The sequence below is a fragment of the Mytilus galloprovincialis genome, chromosome 8, assembly GCF_965363235.1.
Source record: "Mytilus galloprovincialis chromosome 8, xbMytGall1.hap1.1, whole genome shotgun sequence".
Lineage (NCBI taxonomy): Eukaryota > Metazoa > Mollusca > Bivalvia > Mytilida > Mytilidae > Mytilus > Mytilus galloprovincialis.
This window is the reverse complement of record NC_134845.1, coordinates 88815434-88832730: the sequence shown is the minus strand read 5'-3', so window position 1 is coordinate 88832730 and position 17297 is coordinate 88815434. Positions and strand designations below refer to the sequence as shown.

The 17297-nt window shown below is 32.8% G+C and overlaps 1 long non-coding RNA gene across 1 annotated transcript; it reads right to left on the bottom strand.

Annotated features, from left to right (window-relative positions):
- Positions 1-309: 309 nt before the first annotated feature.
- LOC143042782 (uncharacterized) lies at positions 310-5773 on the bottom strand. Its single transcript, XR_012968124.1, has 3 exons — positions 5301-5773; positions 3733-3832; positions 310-428 (listed from the first exon to the last, which is right to left on the bottom strand). It is a non-coding gene; the product is annotated as an uncharacterized LOC143042782 (long non-coding RNA).
- Positions 5774-17297: the final 11524 nt, after the last annotated feature.

Below are 17297 nucleotides of genomic sequence, written 5' to 3'. Positions count from 1 at the left end.
CACATTCCCCAATTTCATTCTCATTTTTATCATGATGTGAATTATGCTTTTGAAATAAAACTTTCATGGTATCAATTATATATTGCATCATATGGGCATTTCGTCTGAATACAGATGTTTCAATCAATAAAGAATCTACAGCTATACAGTTTGCACTTTGACATGGTTTTTTTTTAGAATTTTTAAGAGCGATTACAAATTGTATCATTAAGATGAGAACCCCTTAACCATCCCATCAGCTTAAGATTAAACCAATTTCTATACATGCACGTTTCCTTCAAATGGCATGATTGATAATAAATTCTCATCTTTGGTTACAGAATATATTTTTAAAATTTGTTAATAGTATAATAAAATGTAACACAAGTTAAAGTCTATTTCTTCATCTTTTTTTTTCTTCTTTAAACAGTTTCTTTCCATGGCAGATTCTGAAATAAAGCAAGATGCAAACTTTATTATAACAAACAACTAACTATCAATTTACCTTGATTTTAAAACAAGCAAAATAATCAAATTAAGGTTAATATTATTATTACTTACAGTGATACATGTACATCTGTATATTTACAAGCATTCTGTCAGTGTTGCATTGCAATATAGTCCCCTACCAGTTAAATTTCATTGTATTGGAACAAATTTCTAACTTTATCTATAACTTGTCATGGTGTAAACTATATAACAAATATCAAATCAATATCATCAAGCATGATTAAACAAGAATGTGTCCAAAGTACACGGATGACGCACTCGCACTATCATTTCCCATGTTCAATGGACCGTGAAATTGAAAAAAAAATCTAATTTGGCATTAAAATTAGAAAGATCATACCATATGGGAACATGTGTACTAAGTTTCATGTTGATTGGACTTCAACTTCATTAAAAACTACCTTAACCAAAAACTTTAACCTGAAACTGACACTTTCATTTTCTATGTTCAGTGGACCATGAAATTGGGGTCAAAAGTCTAATTTGACTTTAAAATAAGAAAGATCATATCATAATGAACATGTGTACTAAGTTTCAAGTTGATTGGACTTACATTGTAGCTTAATCAAAAACTACCTTGACCAAAAACTTTAACCTCAAGCGGGACAGACGGACGAACGGACGCACAGGCCAGAAAACATAATGTCCCTCTACTATCGTAGGTGGAGCATAATATCGTAGGTGGGGCATAAAAAAAGTGTAGAAAATTAATTATTTAAGTGAATTTTGTAAGACCAAGGACTATTATTAATGCCCAAAATCATCAGACCATAACAAAATTTAAACTGGATCTATAACATGTCATGATTAAACAATATCATATCAATATCTTCAAGGATGAAGAAACAAGAATGTGTCCATAAACTAGTTCATGGATGCCCCTCGCACTATCATTTTCTATGTTCAGTGGACCATGAAATTGGGAACAAAACTCTTATTTGGCATTAGTTTAGACAGATAATATCATTGGTCTTCAACTTCATCAATAACTACCTTGACCAAAAATTTTAACCTGAAGAAAGACAAACTGAGAAACCGACGAACAAACCGAAAAACAAAATGCAGATAAATGGGGTATAAAAAAGTGTGGAAAACTGGATGGACAGACCATAGGAAGGGAACTAAAAACCATTGAAAATCACATAATATCAGAATACATATTTAAACAGATATCCTTTTCCTTCTCAAATAACTCATTATAACTAATAAAGGAAACAATTTTGTTTGCATCCTCAACTGTCACCTTTCTTTAGTTTTAATTGTTTGATATACTATACATGTCATTTTTAAAGCATATAGGTACACATGTTTATGTGTTTTGTCTAACTAATATAAACCCCCTCATAATCATGATAATCCAAATTACAAAATAATTATGTTTTAAATTTTATTATTTTTTTGTTGTTGAGGACAAAGAAATTCAAAAGTAATCACCTCAAAAACTAACAACACCTTTGAATAGACTTATTAAGAAGGGCTATAGTTACGATACTGTGGTCAGGTCATTAAAGATTGCATATTTTGGCGTTAATATTGATTCACTTATAGGGTCTTTGCATCTGAACTAAACACATTTATTCAAAAACCAGTTGTTGGCATGACACAGGTTATGTTCTTCTCATATATGTTATGATGGTATGATACTAAACCCCTAACGGGAAGGATTGTGACTGATGTTCATATGATGAAATCATAATCTTTCAGTCATTTTAATTGAAGTCTGGATCTGGCATGTCAGTTAACTGCTAGTAGTCTGTTGTTATTTATGTATTATTGTCATTTTGTTTATTTTCTTTGGTTACATCTTATGACATTAGACTCGGACTTCTCTAAAACTGAATTTTAATGTGCGTATTGTTATGCGTTAACTTTTCTACATTGGCTAGAGGTATATATAGGGGGAGGGTTGAGATCTCACAAACATGTTTAACCCCGCCACATTTTTGCGCTTGTCCCAAGTCAGGAGCTTCTGGCCTTTGTTAGTCTTGTATTATTTTAATTTTAGTTTCTTGTGTACAATTTGGAAATTAAAGAACCTTAGTGAGCACGCTCACATACCCCACGTCCCCACATTGTCATTGGAGAAATTAAATAAGTATAAGAAAAAAAAAATATATAAGAAAAAATATTGAATAATAATTTCCTGTCAATATACATAGTATGTCCTTATTATCTACAAAATTTCATGAAATTCTGTTGTGTGTTTTCAGAGGAGTTGAGATGAAAAACTGTTGCAGAAGTACATTGAAGCAAATAAGTTCAAAGGGGCATAACTCTTAGAAAAATAATTGAACCGTAATTTCCTATTGATATGCACATCTACATAGTATGTCCTTATTATCTACAAAGTTTCATGAAATTCTGTTGTGTGGTTTGAGAGTAGTTGCGATGACAAGAAACAGGACTGACGGACGGACGGACGGACGGACTGACGAACGGACGGGTCAAAAACATTATACCCTCCGCAACTTCGTTGCGTGGGGTATAATCAGTATGGTGTTCATTATCACTGAACTAGTATATATTTGTTTATTTTGATTAAGCTGAAGTGCGATGCTGGCATTGTGACACTTTCTTATTGATAGCTTTACTGAATTTCTATGTTGGTAATGTTGAATTGATGGATTTGTTTATCATATTTTCTATGTTATTTTTTAATGTTTACATGTCAATTTGGTCAAGGAAAATCCTGTTTACCACCCACTTCATTTGGCCAAAGAACACAGTTATTTCGTAGTGCATTTCTTTTAGACAATAAATTCAAATTAAAAAAATTGCACCTGTTACTTCTCAAAAAGATTTTTACAGTGTAGTGTACTACCAGTGAGACAAATAATATCAAAATTATAGAAACTTCTACCAGCTCAAACTCAAAATATTGACAATTCTGTGTTGAGTAGTGTAAAATTCAGATTGACAGCTTCAGACGGGATAAATTTTGACCTTTTTGAACTGGAACAAATCACCAAAGATTCAGCACCCAAATTTTTTTAACATGATATTACATCCCCCTACTTAATATGCATGCATTTAATATCAAGAAATTAATTGGGAAAGTGTATCAAATAAAACATGCAAGTTATACACTGTTTACACTAGGGACTACATGTATATTCCTAAACAACGAAAACCAAAGGACGATAACTGTGTCCTTGGACCATTTAGTGGTGATATAATTTGATTGGTTGAGGTCACAACTTAATAAAACATTTAGAAATATATATATTCTTTATATCATAATACCTCATCTTTACTTGCTCATGCTGGTGTCCATGTACTGTCTCTGTAATATATTCCCCTTTTCTTTATCACTATTATGTATGTTTTTGTGGAGAAATGACCTCTGAAATTAAAACAATTAAAACATTGATTTTATTATAATTGACTGATTTAAGGATTATGTACCCATCTTATGTCCCTATGATTAGTAAAAAATCACCCGTCATTTTAAGTGATTATTTCATAGTCAACTTTTAAAACTACACAAAAAGTTATATCAAGAGAAATATATTGACTGTGGACAAGGCCAAAGTTTATGTCCTTCTCTTGGTTAATATATAATCTCCATGGAAATGAGAAGTACATATCTTACTTCAACCAATAATAAGTATTATTGACAAGTTTATAGTAAGTTATTTCTTGGTTTCTTTTAAACTGACCTACATGTAATTATAATCATGAATTTTAACAAATCTTAAAAAATTTCTCCTATGTCAACAAGAGTGCACACGCTGAAATGTCTTGCATTCTTTACTAATCATTGACATGATTGATATTATGTTGATAGTCCTAAGTATAAAACTTTATTAAAAGCTGTCACATAAACTTAACATTAACACGTTTGAGTTGTTGCCTCTTTGACACATTACCTATTTCCGAACTCAATTTTATTATTCAATTTAAAATTTCTCTCAATCTATACTGTTTTAAAGTTTTTTAAATACAGATACATGCATGTGTAATAGACAAAAACCAAAACAAAGGTCAAAATTGTCATTTAAGGGCTACAAATCCTATTAGAAGTTGTCTGACAGTTCTGCCTCTATCAGATTTTCTTTGTTATAAAGGTTTTTAAAATAGTTGACAAATCTTGCATTTCACACTAATGTTCTATTTTTATGCATGTCATCCGACAATTTTTTTTTCACCCTTTCCTCCATGGATTTTTTTTTTACATAGTACTTGATTGCATAGGATTTTTTCATTAAAAAAATTTATCAGGTTTAAAGTATTACATGTATTAATGCATTGCCAAAAGAAATATTTCATCAATAAAATTCCAGTAAGACATTTTCATGAATATCCTTTTTATATAAAATGCAATTTTTTTAAAGTCTGATAAAGTTTTTTCGTAGGCGTCATTATGGAGTAAAGGGTGGTTGCGTCAAAAGGTGTCATTATGGAGGAAAGCAAAGAATGAAAGATACCCTAATGATGATTGTGACCAAGTTTAGTTGAATATGGCTTATTACATCATGTACATTGTAGTAGTTTCAGAGAAGATTTTCGTAGAAAATAATAAAAAGACACCAAGTAGAAAGAAAAGGCAATTTGGCCTTCTGGCTAGTTTAGCTAAAAAGAACCAGTAAAGTAGAGTTAAGAGAGCTTCCAATGCAATTTTAAATAAAATTGACCAATTTAAATTAATAGTTTGTCACTGCTAAAATAGTTAATTTTCAAACTAAAATTTTCAAAGTAACCAAAGAATAAAAATTGTCACCTCTATGAACTCAACATTTACTTGTACATTGTACATGTAAGTCTGAAAACAAAAAAAATATTTAAACAAAGGCATAACTTTCATGACATACCTCTCATCACACAATTGCAATGTTTCATTGGACGCTGCTCCTTATTTGCACATGAATCAATACAGCACTTTTCAAATCCACTACTAGTCTATATATAAATATAGAAAACATTGCCTCTAGTGACTTCTGTTTTGTTGATTATCTTCTCCTACTTCTTTTAGTACATGTACTTTCATTAAAAAAGCTAAAAGAAAAATGTTTAATTGCATAAACATGATAAAAGGAAGTTATGATACATGTAACTTGCAAAATTGTCTTACTTTGACATTTCAAAATAAGACCAACAGATTTGCCCTAAAAAAATATGACTTTACAAAAAGCATTTCATTATTTTAATGTTCTTACGCATCATATCAAATCACTATGATCAATACGATAGTTTTATGAAAGAAAGTGGTTATATTGCATCTCTGATTTTGTTATGATTAATAAATAAATTAATGCCAATCTTTGGGCAAAAAACATGATATTAATTAGGGCTATTCCAGAAAAAAATGTATGGGGGGGTTGGAAGGCACATTGATTAATAATACATGGGTGATGGGTATCAGAGCAACTTTTCACACTACAATGCACTATAATTCTCAATTACAATTGTCTGGGTGGCGGGTGCTGACAAAAACTGCCTTCCAACCCTCCCATACATTTTTTTCTGGAATAGCCCTTAAGGAATTTGAAATTTGAAGTTATACAAAGATGTTAAATTTGGTCAATGAAAATCATACATTGACCTATGGATATTTGTTTTTTGTGTTATATGTACATATGTATAGGAAGATGTAGTATAAGTGCCAATGAGACAACTCTCCATCCAAGTAACAATTTATAAAAGTAAACCATTATAGGTCAAGGTGCGGCCTTCAACATAGAGCCTTGGCTCACACCAGACAGTAAGTATATATGTATCACGATTTTGTGCTGTATTCGTGTCAGTTCTGACTTTATTACACCTATAGATAATAAAATTGAGAATGGAATTGGGAATATCTATACATTAAATGATTTCATGTCTATCAAACAATCTAATGCCCATTTTTTTTTAGAATTACAGCCACACGATTAATGATCTGCCTTTCCAAAATGAAAATGACATGAAAAAAAATAGTATAATAACATAATAACATAGCATCCCCCCTTTATAAAGTGACTTGTATACCGGTATATTTATTTCTTACACCGTAAAAATTCTTTTGTGTCTTGCTTTCAATATTCAAGATTCAATATTTTATTTAAGTCTCACCACATACATTTTGTACAATTACATTCATTACACAATAAAATATTCATACAGGTACATAAAACATACATGTATAAGAACAAACTTTAAATTCACATTGTATGTGCCAATCTTAAAAGATTTATGAGATAAAATTGAGAATGGAAATGTGGAATGTATCAAAGAGACAACAACCCGAGTCGACCATAGAAAAAACAACAGCAGAAGGTCACCAACAGGTCTTTAATGTAACGAGAAATTCCCGCACCAGGAGGTGTCCTTCAGCTGGCCCCTAAACAAAGAGACTGTATAATCAATACTACTAAAAAACAATAAGATATTGTACATATTATATATAATATATATTTGCTTATGAATATCATTAAAAAAGAGTTTTCTTCAAAAGTAAACAGTTTGGTGGAAAGATGTGTTTTACATATTCGTTCATTTCGATTGGATTCGTTCGTGTTAATTCTAGCTTTCCAAGGCGATCAACTTTTTCAACCTGATCCAGTATTGCATTATTTTCTAATTTAGCTGCACAAATTGATGGTGTGTTTAGAACCTGTGTTGCTTCTGCCAGGATGGATTTTAATTCGGTTTTTGATTTTTCGAAATGGATAAACATTTGGGCTAATGTACCCTTCTTTGAACAGTTTTTGTCAAGTGTTGTAGCTGATCAAAATGATTCAAAAGTTTTTTGGCCGTTTTAAGTTTGTTTTCAAACTCGTGTTTGAGGTCTTCTCGTGTAATATTAAGTTCCTTAATAAGCAAGGCTAAAATGTCATCTAAGTTATCTTTAATGGATGAAATATATTGGTTGGTCTTAACTTCAATTTCTCTAAAGTCAGAGTCAAGTTTGTCACGTTCAACACCCTTTTCTTTCATTATTTTTTCTACTTTCACCTTAATATCATTTACTTCAAACACGAGTCGGTTTATTTTGTCTCCTTTCAAGTTGGGCATTTCTTCAATAACTTGGACGTTTTCACATTTTCTGTGTTGTACAGTTAAACAAAGCACGCACTATATAGCATTGTAAGTTGGAATTGGGCAGCAGGTATAGGTAGGGACGATAGAGAAAGGTTTTATGACCAAGAAAAACAACTGGGAGAACAAATAATAGCGGTCAATCGAAAAATAAGAGAGCTTAACGAAGCAAGCGAAAGTTACTCTCCAAAATTTAGCTCAGACCTTACACTCATACAAAAATATAGAAAAGGTAGTAACCATCAAGTAGCTAGAAGGGTCCAACACAGATTTGAATTATACTTTGACGGAATACACCCTAGGCAATTACTCTCAAAAGTTTGGCTGAAAAAGATAGAACAACAAACAATAAAAGACTGCTGGGAAAATATAAATTAGTATTCTACGAATTAACAGAGAACATCTTATCTGTAAATTGTAAGCGTGGGTTTCTCCACACTAAACTGTATTAAATTGGAAACCCTTTCCTATTAAAACTACACTCTTATATACATGAAAAGAAAAAGAAAAACAGGAAATGTTCTCTCCTAAACAGTAAGCGTGGGTTACTCCACACTAAACTCACATTTTATCTGTATTAAAAGTGAACGAAGGACCAAGGTTATTTTAGATTTTAACAATCACATGGTTACATTCTTCTAGACAGTAAGTGTAGATTCCACCACACTAAACTGACATCATATAAAGTTTCGCTGCATTCTCTGGAACAAGTAAGCGTGGATCTCTCCACACTACACTAACATTGTATCTCTAGTGATAAACAACCAAAGGACAGAGGTCTTTTTTTAGATTTTAACTGCTAATCCAATCCAAGGTTTTAGTAACATTATCCTGAACAGTAGGCGTGGATTACACCACACTATACTGACATCATATAAAGTTTGGCTGCATTCTCTGGAACAAGTAAGCGTGGATCTCTCCACACTAAACTAACATTGTATTTCTAGTGATAAACAACCAAAGGATAGAGGTCATTTTAGATTTTAAATACTAGTCTCATGCAAGGTTTTAGTAACATTATCCTGAACAGTAAGCGTGGATTTCCCCACACTATACTGACATTTTTCAGAAATTTATAATTGAGCCTACAAACCGATAAGCTTTTAACTCCTAACAGTGATCAAGCAAAAGCCTATCTCAAAATTTTTAACCACATCTTACCAACGTTTTAATACAGACTGCTTTTATCATTTTAAAGATCTGATCATAAATTTTAATCACATCTTATCAGAACTGATTTTAGTGTAATGCATATTTTACAGCTAGCATTAGTATAGAACTATTTTAACTCGTACCATATATTTTAGACTGCATTTTAAAAGAGCTCCATATCACAAGATAACATAATATTAAACATTAAATAGATATACATATATATGTAAAAGAGAAGTATAATGGATAAAATATTATCAACACGCTCTGCCTCGAGGACCTCTGAAGAGAAATACAGACAAAAAACCTTTGATCTGAATCTTGACAAAGCAATCTCCAAGAAAATTTTAGCTGCAAGAAGAGAAGTGCACTTTGCATATGAACAAACAAAAGGTGGATTGGTCGGGACCGTTGATGCAGTTACATTTGAATTAATAAAGAATGCCATCCCACACTACTACGAAAATATCATGCCAGACAATAGATACGCCAAAACAACAGACGATCAAGACAGAAGAGGACTCACAGTCAGTAAAGTTTTCAAAGTATTTAATAAAAATCTACATCAGTATACACTCACTCTTTATTACACAAACTGTAAGTTTCTGGTAAATGGTAAAGATGTCCACACCTTCATTACAACTGATATACCTGAAATACATAAAGTGATACAGGAAGTGATCCTTAATGGAGACAAAGTAGATCTCAAACGACTAAATGAGAAACTTGAAGAAGAACTGCATAAACTGACTAGTCAATTAACACATGATCTGGCACCCCAAGATAATAATACAATACACAGACCGTTAAATTATACTGATGAGGCGCAATGTAGCAAATGTAACAGAAATGTGCAATCACGAGCCATATACTGTGACAAGGGACACCACTGGGTACACTATAAATGTATCAAATTATCTGACACTGAAATTGAAGCAGCTGAAAAATTAAATGATAATGAGTATTATACATGCAAACTTTGCATATCTGACCCTCATGTTACCACACAATCATTGAATCCGGTGAAAGCAATTAAAAATGCACTTATAGAATCAACCTATTCATCTACTCAGTCAATTAAGAGTCATAATTGTCAAAATGGATTACAAGCACTGCTAGATGAGGAATTACATGCTGTCTGTAATATCTGTAACAAAATCATAGATGCACAGGTTGTGCGATGTTCATCCTGCACTCAACCATGCCACATCTCTTGTACATCGTACGATGGACATGAATACATATGCTCGAGCTGTGAAATTGACATTGATATATCAAAGGAAAGCAATAATAGCAGGATTGAGACCCTAGATAAAGATCAAAACACTCAAATTAAAGAGCCTTATTCATCCTCAGTTAATCCAACTAAAACTATTCTAAGCAGTACCATCCAAAACGTACCAACAGAACATATCCAGGTCATCGCTGAAAACCACAATTCTCAACCATCTGAATCTGAAATAGACATGCCAAAGAAAACAAAAGAAATTAAAATGAGTGAAATAAGACAAAGAGAACAGAAACTTAAGAAAAAGGAAGAAGAACTCAAAATAAGAGAAAAAATAAATGAAGAAATGCAAAATGAAAGAGTCTGGTTACAGTCATATGTCAGCAAACTGGAAATGAGAATCAATGAACTTGAAAAATCAAACAAAATTCTCCAAAAAAAATGTGATGCAAACACTCACAATGTTGACAACAATGATACTCAACAACAGCAGACTCACAACTGCAACTCTTACCAACAAAGCTCTGCTAACAAGCACATTGATCAAGCTGTCACAAAATTACATGAAAAAGTTTCAGTATTTATATTACAGCAAATGGACACTCAGTTTGATAAGATAATCAACCAATTCAATGAGAGCTCTGGCAGTCCACCTAACAACATTAACAATGACCCTCAAGGTCATGAACCATCAACATATAAGGAAAGAACAAAAGTGGGAAACAACACGACTCTGGGATCATATATGACCCACAATACAACAACAAACACCACAGCAAAATTAACGACACAACCTCCTCCTACAACAAGACAAAATAATGACCAACCGCAAGTATCTCAACAACCTAGAAGGATTGAGACTCCAAACCATATACCACCACCACCTACCTTTGGACAACCATTATTCTACAGTGATAAGGTTCCTATTGTGACAAATCAGTCAAGATACAGTGTACATAATATGAATCCAGCTGCTCATATAACACCAAATATCAATGATCTTCAATACAATCCTCTTCAACATGGCATGCCGAGACAAGGTTATCCAGTTGCCTCTAATTATATCCAAAACAACCCTAACTTTCCAGTCCAACAGAACCATTTTTTAGGGGTAAGACCGAACCAACTATAATTTGTGCGACACATGATGAGGCCAGTTCACCACAAAAGAACCTTCAAATTTTATCTTTTAACTGTAAAAATGCAAAGACAATTTCCCCCTTCATGGAAAATTTTAAAAACAAAATGGATATTTTATTGCTTCAAGAACACTGGCTATTTGATCATGAACTTTATTTGTTAGACGAAATACACACTCAATTTTGCGGCAAAGGAAAAGCTGTTGACTCAGACAGTAGCACATGTGACTTATTTATTAGATCTCACAGAGGATATGGAGGAGTAGCTATTATATGGGATAGAACCATTGATCAATATGTAAAACCTTTAGACGATGGCAATAACAGAATTCAATGCATTGAGTTATCAATAAAAAAACCAGTGCTAATTGTCTCAGCTTATTTACCAACAAAGGCAGATAATGACAAATATGATGAATATAGCGAGTGTATCGACCAATTATTTGAACTTATCCAGAAATATGATACAACCCATGATGTTATTATAGGAGGCGACTTCAATGAAGATATATCCAAAACAAATAATTCAAGAAGAGCACGTAAATTAAATAAATTTCTTGAAGAATGCAATATGAAAATAGATTTAAAAGGTCCAACGTTTATTAATGTAAAAGGAGTCGAAGTGTCTGAAATTGACTACTTCATATACAAAGTGAACAACTCTAGAAATCTCGAATCTACAAGGTTAGTTGATATACCATCCAATGTATCTGATCACTATCCAATCAAGGTCATACTTCCATGTGAACTTACTAAAAAGGACCCTTTAGAAAATAATATACAATCAAGAATCAGATGGAACAAAGTAGATACTGAAAGATATAGTGATATCATCAATAAACAAATTCCGGTATTATTAGAAAAACTTAATATTCAGGAAGACTCAATTACAAATAGAGTGGAAGAAACAATGGAAATACTTTCAGCATCAGCAAAGACATGTTGTACCCAAAAATCATACGGGAAAAACAAATTGAAGCTAAAAATATGGAATCCTCAAATAAAAGACAGTTTGCATCAAAACAAAACGGCATATAAAATTTGGAAAGATGAAGGTAGACCAAATGACCCTGATCATCCATCAGTTAGAAGGAAAAAAGAAACAAGAAGAGTTTTCAGATCTGAAATACGAAAAGAAGAAAACAAGCGTAAACATGTTGAAAGAGATAGAATAATAACTGCGAACACCCAAGATAAGAGACTGTTCTACCAGCTTGTAAAGAAGCAAAGAAACAATAAAAACATCTTTATCAATGACTTGCATGTTGCAAACAACAAGTATGAGCATGAGGAAGTAATTGAAGGTTGGCATGAACATTTTAAAACCCTAGCTGAACCTATTTCAAATTCAACCTACGATGGCAAACATCAAGATCTCTGTGAAATGGACTATAAAGCAATAAAAACTATATGCGATCAAGTACCGCCTAGATCTGTATCAAGATCAGAACTCTTAGAAGCCATTAAGGCAATTAACACTGGGAAATCTGAAGATATTTTTGGATTATCAATTGAACATATATTATATGCAGGAGATGACTTCATCGATTATCTGCTAATTTTAGTCAATATCATACTCCAAAACAAATTAATACCTGAAATTATCAAATTAGGACTACTTTCTCCAATATTCAAGAATAAAGGCAACAAAAATGAATCTAAAAACTACAGAGGAATTGTAGTACTACCTATACTATGTAAAATTTTGGAATATATTGCAAGAATTAATTTTAGACCAGTTTTATTGAAGAAACAATCACCATTACAAAGAGGATTCACCCCGAATACATCGCCCTTAAATGCAGCAGTTATATTTGAGGAAGTGTACAGGCAATATAGTGACAAAAATAGTCCATTTTACATAGCCTTACTAGATGCTAAATCAGCATTTGATGTTGTCATTATAAATATGCTGATGAGAAAACTGTTTCTATTAGATATTGACCCAACAACCTGGTCACTAATTGATGATCTTCACTTGAACACAAGCTGTAACATCAAATGGAAAAACCAGCTGTCAAAAGAATTTAAAGTACACCAAGGAGTCAAACAAGGGGGACTATTGAGTGCTGACTTGTATAAATTATATATTGAAGACTTATTATCTCTATATGAAACATCAAATCAAGGATGTATGATCGGACACATCAATATTAATGCTGTAGCATGTGCAGATGATATCGCAGTCTTGAGCGACAACCCTTATGATTTACAAATTTTAATCAACCATGCTCTGCAATACAGTCAATTGCATCATTACACGTTACAACCACAAAAAAGTGTAATCATAGAGGTGGATAACAAATCTAGAAAAGCTACCAATCATAATTGTGTTTATAACCTGAACAATCAAGAAATGCCGAATGTTACAAGTTCATCACATTTAGGTATAATTCGATCAACATCAAGAATGAGATCAGAAACACTTCATGTTGAACAAAACACAACAAAAGCACGTCGCACTGCATATAGCCTGCTTTCGGCTGGATTTCATGGAACCAATGGGCTGGACCCAGTAACATCAATATCTATCTACAAAACATACATTCAACCAGTTCTCACTTATGGTTTAGAAATACTACAACCAGGTCCATCAAACATGACTAAATTAGAGAAGTTCCAAAAATCACTACTGAAAAAAGTTTTATCGCTTCCTCCAAACACCCCAGATCCAGCTATTTACATCATATCGGGCGTACTTCCAATTGAAGCATCAATTGACACAAAATGTCTAACCCTGTTCAACAATATATGCAGACAGGATGATAAATCTGTGGAGAAACAACTTGCATATAGACAACTACATATTGAATTAGACAGCAGTAGCAGCTGGTATGTTATTACCAAAAAACTTTTATATAAATATGGATTTAGTGATATTTTTCAATTCTTGGATAATCCACCAAGTAAATATGAATGGAAGAAATTGATACAAAAAAAGACGGATTCATACTGGGTTCAAAGAATAACTCATGATTGTACATTCTATTCCTCACTGATTCATCTTAACTATGATACTTTTTTACCGAGAAGTTGCCATCCAATTATTGATTTGGAAAATGACAACAATCCATCAAAAGGGGCATTATCAATAGGAATTAAACTTAAAATGGTCACTGGTACATACATGACACAGGCTAAACGTGCAAGTTTTACCAAGCATGAATCGCCGACGTGTAAGCTATGTGATCAAGACAACGAAGATATAGAACATCTGCTACTTAAATGTAAAATTTTGGAAAATATACGTCAGCCGTTCATTAAACAACTAGACGACCTGCTGATAAAGGAAACAACAATATCGTTTCACAACATCAATACAGACTCCAAATTACAATTAATTCTGGACTGCTCGAAAATTAACGAACTTCAAACAGATATAATTTTAAATAAGAAAGGTGAGCAGAACTGTGAACTTCTATCTCGAAAACTGTGTTTTGCCCTTCATTCCATTAGAGCCAGAACGATAATTCAACACAAAGAGAAAAAGAAAGTTAAATTAAAATTATAACAGCTGTGATGTAAACCATCCAAAAAGTATGAAGATATTTAGTAAGCGTGGGTTCCACCACACTATACTGCTATACCAAACCTGAAAATGAACGAATATTATAACAGCATAGTAAGCGTGGGTCACTCCACACTATACTGTACGATAAGACAAAGCCGCCAGTAAAAACTACGGTGAAAAGGATTTCTACTCACACCTATTAAGACTAGAAGATAATCATTGAATCGTGTGTGAGTGGAATTTTGTGTACAAAATAAAAGAAAAACTGTATATATTGTGTACATACAACTGTTTATTTCTTGATGGTGGAGGTTGATTATTACTACTACTCCTTTGGAGGTTGTCCTGAAGGACGGAAGAAGATTCAGCGGTAAGGTAAGCACGAAAGTTCCTGGTGATCAAAACAGAAGGCTACCACACTTTTCGAGGTATGAACTGGACACGAATCGGATACCACACAGGCATTGGGCTCATTTACGGAGGCAGAAGTATCCATTTCTTCAATTCGAACAACGTTATGGTCAGCAGAAAGTTTCATAATGCCGTGGAATTGCATGCATTCCTCACACAGCGCTTCAGTGCAATCGCAACACCATTTTGTTGCCTCGGAAATTTTGTCTCGTCTTTTACAGAGATGACATTCCTGTTTGACGCTCTTTGATGAGTTATCCATTAATGACGAAATTGTAAAATTATGTGGAAGTGATGCTGCCCATTGCGATGCTTCGTCTGCTGGGTGGTTAGGTGTAACAACTGTCCTACATACAGGACAGGGGTAGTTGGAGAGTTTTTGTTCTGCGCGTTGTTCAATGGATAAAATAAACTCACAAATGCATGTTTCACAAAAGGTATGTAAACATGGTAAACTTTTCGGTGACTTTAGTGTTTCTAAACAAATAGGACACGTGAAAACATCATGCTCATGGATCTGCCCTATCCGAGGCCCTATCGTAGCCATTTCACAGGTAATTTACTTCCTTTATTTCATTACTTGTCTCCCTTTATGTAAACAAGTGTGGATAGTAATAGTGTGCGATTTGTAATGTTTCAAGTAATAACTTTTCTAAAACGCTAGCCGTCTTATAGCTGATGAAATATGAAAATGATTTTCCATGCAGAATAAAATTGTATAGCTAAAGTGCAAACAGCAAATATCAATTTTGTGACTTCCATGGTTTTTTTTTTGTGGGAATCACTTGCCTCTGATTTTAATGACCCCGCTGTGGCACCGTTAAAGTCCACAATTCCTCTAAAGACCACAACACCGCTAAAGTCCACAACAAATTTCCACTAAAGTTCACAACGCCGCTAAAGTCCACAAACTTTCCGCTAAAGTCCACAAAATTACCGCCGCTAAAGTCCACAAGAAAACGCCGTTAAAGTCCACAATAACAAGTTCCGCTAAAGTCCACAAAAAAGCACCGTTAAAGTCCACACCATTTTTTTTATTGTTAAAAACATATTATTCGTTATTTTTATCCCGTTAGTACAATACAAAGCCTTGGCCTTTCTTCTCGGTAGTATTTTTTTTTTATCAGTTTGATACATGAAAAAAGTACAGTATCGGTATATGATTTTGTTCTATCAATTTTGATCTTGATGGCCAATTTGGACATCATTTCTAAAAAGTTTGTAAATTCGTTATTTATTATTTACTGCATTCAACAAGTAATTTTTTTCTCTTATTCTTTGCATATAATCACTTTTTGACATAATTAATGTACAAAGCAAATGTGCCTCCTAATCTATAACATTTGAACGGCATGCAACAATCTTGATTATATCATTAAACAAAAAAAATACTAAGTTTATGAATTCCCAAAGGTCTCCTGTCGCAAAACTTTTAACCAACGTTTAACGTTATTAATTTCTGTTATGATTTTTAGAACGGAAAAATGAAGCCAGTATGATAAATTTCAAATAAAAAGAAAATATTCTATGCTTTAAGTTATATTTTTATCGATTAGTATCAGATATCGATGCGTTGAATGGGTTTCTACCAAAATGTCACAACAAAACCTGATTTGATCGATATAGGAAGATGTGGTATTAGTCACAGTGCCAATAAGACAACTCTCTATCCAAGTTAAAATTTATAAAAGACCATTATAGGTCAAGGTACGGCCTTCAACACGGAACCTTGGCTCACACGAAACAGCTAGCTATAAAAGTCCCCAACAATTACAAGTGTAAAACCATTCAAAAGGAAAAACCAATGCCCATAAATGGGGCTTAAGAAAATATACATACACTAGTTGTTTATCTTGGTAAACTGTTTTAATCACATGTAAAATTACTCACAAGATTAATTTCTATAAACTCACAAAACGCTCAATCTGTTCTACAGTATTAAACCAATAAAATTGTATTGAAAAGAACAGAAACATTCTTTGATATTATATAATTTATAATAAAAGTTTCAGCTTAAAACTTCATACTAGTCTTCCATTTAGCTTTTTCAAAATACTAAAAAAAGTATCTTTAAAAGAGAATAAAGAAACGAAATTAACTCTGAAAGCGATACCGTGAACTTTGATGTGACGTACATTTTATCAATCAATATGACTATAGGATAGTTCAACAATTGTTGGTGTTCGGACTCAATGCAAGATGAACGTTCCTATCGCCTTTATTCTATATCCACATCCTGTCTTTATCCTATATCCACACCCTCCAATGCTCATAGACACTTAATTTTATTAGTTCTGGATTTCTCAACACACAAATACGTCGGCAAGTTTTTTTTTTTTTTTATTTGGTC